Here is a 2211-nt window from a genome sequence, read left to right on the forward strand (position 1 = left end):
TGAACTGGTACTTCTCCAAAAGTTGGGTACATGCCTAGGAGCAAAATGGCAGGTTATAAGGCATGCAAGTGTTTATCTTTACAGGATAATGCCAAACTGCTTCATAGGGTCTATACCAATTTAATTACCACTAGAAATGTTTAAGAGATTGATGACTTACACCTTCTAGATATGACTCAACTTCAAAATTTTTAAAAATTGTGGGCTAGGGGCCTCCATGGCAGCCAAGTACAAAACCAAGCTGTCCAAGAGCCTGCTGCACGTAAAATTCATGCAAAGGGGACTGGACTCAGAAACCAAGAACAACGGGAAGAGGAAGAAAAGAAAACCATTAGTGAAGAGCACTGGTACTTGGGTTTGCCAGAGCTTAAAGAGAAATAGAGTTTCGTAATAAAAAGCAGAATTTCTTGTTATGTGAAGATCTTCTCCATAGAAGAATGGCATTCAGAGGATTTAATTATGGGGTTGAGAAATTAATGCTTCAGATGAATGCCAAGAACAAAACAGAAGTTATTAAAGATGAAGCGGTGGAGCTTGATGTGTCAGTTGAAGAGATGGCTAGAAGATATGAGACCTTGGTGGGGACAATTGGGAAAAAGTTTGACAGGAAGAGAGACTATGCCAATTATCAAGATGAAAATGGAGACATAAAACCGAGTAAAGGAAAGATGTTCTTTCCAAGACTAAGAAGGATGCCTTAAGAGACGGCTCGGTGATGCCTTGTGAAAGTCAGCAATGTATTTAGAGCTCATACTGATGGTGTCTCTACTTATTAATACAGTAATGTTTATTTGTAAAGAGATGTATAATTTGGAAAACATGCTGTTTTTGAAACAGATGTGTGATGAATGTTACACATCTTTTGCTTAATGGCATTTATTGAGAGTGGATTTTTTAGCCCTTGATGTCCAAATGTACATCAGTACAGAGTTGCTTCCTAAAGATTTTCGACCTCGTTTTTTTTAATATAAACTCTCCAGTCACTAACCTTAAATTGATTCACATAAATTAATACCAGTGCTTAAATTGCCCTTTTGTTTCTATTTTACTTTACATGATCATGTCAAGTCAATTTATACATACATTTAGAAATCACATGTCATGAGAATATATTATATGTAAGTTGGTCAAGAGCAAACATGCCTCTCCATCCTGAAGTATTTGTATGCTACTAGGTCATTGTCAGTTTATGGTATCTGTTTTTTTGTTTTTTGTTTTTGTTTTTTGAGTTGGAGTATCATTCTGTTGCCAAGACTGGAGTGCAGTGTCACCTTATAGCCTCTGCAACCTCAACCTGCTGTGCTCAGATGAACCTTTTGCCTCAGCCTTCCAAGTAGCTGGAACTACAGGTGTACACCACCACACCCGGCTATTTTTTAAAATTTATTGTAGAGACAAAGTCTCACCATGTTGACCAGACTGATCTGGAACCCGTGGGCTCAGGCAGTCCTCCTGCCTCTGCCCCCCAAAGTGTTGGGATTACAGGCGTGAGCCACCACACCCAGCTGGGGTTTTTTTTGTTTAAAGCATTTAATTAATAGCTGTAATAAACCTCTACTTTCATATTAAAAAACTGTGGTAACTGTAATCCTGAGCCTTTGGGAGGCTGAGATGAGTGGATTGCCTGAGCCCGCGGGTTTGAGACCCGCCTGGGCAACTTGGTAAGACCTCATCCCTACAATAAATAAAAAATGAGCCGGGCGTGGTAGCGCGTGCCTGTAGTTCCAGCTACTTGCAAGGCTGAGGCGGAAGGATCGCCAGAGCCCAGCAGGTCGAGGCTGCGGTGGCCGGGAGCGTGCCACTGCACTCCAGTCTGGATGACAGAGTGAGACTCCAACTCAAAAAAAAGAAAAAAAAAAAAATTGTGGTAACATATACATATCATCAAGTTTACCGTTTTAAACAGTTTTAAGTGTACAGTTCAGTGGCATTAAGTACTTGCACACTGTTATGTAAACATCTCTACCAGTTATCTTCCTAAACTGAAAAGTTGTACCCATTAAAGAAAAATAACTCCATTCCTGCTGCCCTCCAACCCTTAGCAATCAACATCCTATTTTTTGTTTCTAGGGGTATGACTACTCTAGCTAGATACCTGATAAAAGATAAATCATACAATATTTGACTTATTTCACTTAGCGTAATATCTTCAAGATTCATCCATATTGTAGCATGTGTCAGAACTACCTCTTCTTTTTTTTTTTTTTTTGA

At 39.4% G+C, this 2211-nt stretch overlaps 1 pseudogene; it reads left to right on the plus strand.

Moving 5' to 3' along the window:
- The first annotated feature begins 217 nt into the window (after positions 1–217).
- On the plus strand, positions 218–657 carry LOC103277243 (annotated as a pseudogene).
- Positions 658–2211: the final 1554 nt, after the last annotated feature.

Source organism: Carlito syrichta, unplaced genomic scaffold (genome assembly GCF_000164805.1).
Source record: "Carlito syrichta isolate Samal-C Ts95f unplaced genomic scaffold, Tarsius_syrichta-2.0.1 Scaffold316759, whole genome shotgun sequence".
In the NCBI taxonomy this organism is placed as follows: domain Eukaryota; kingdom Metazoa; phylum Chordata; class Mammalia; order Primates; family Tarsiidae; genus Carlito; species Carlito syrichta.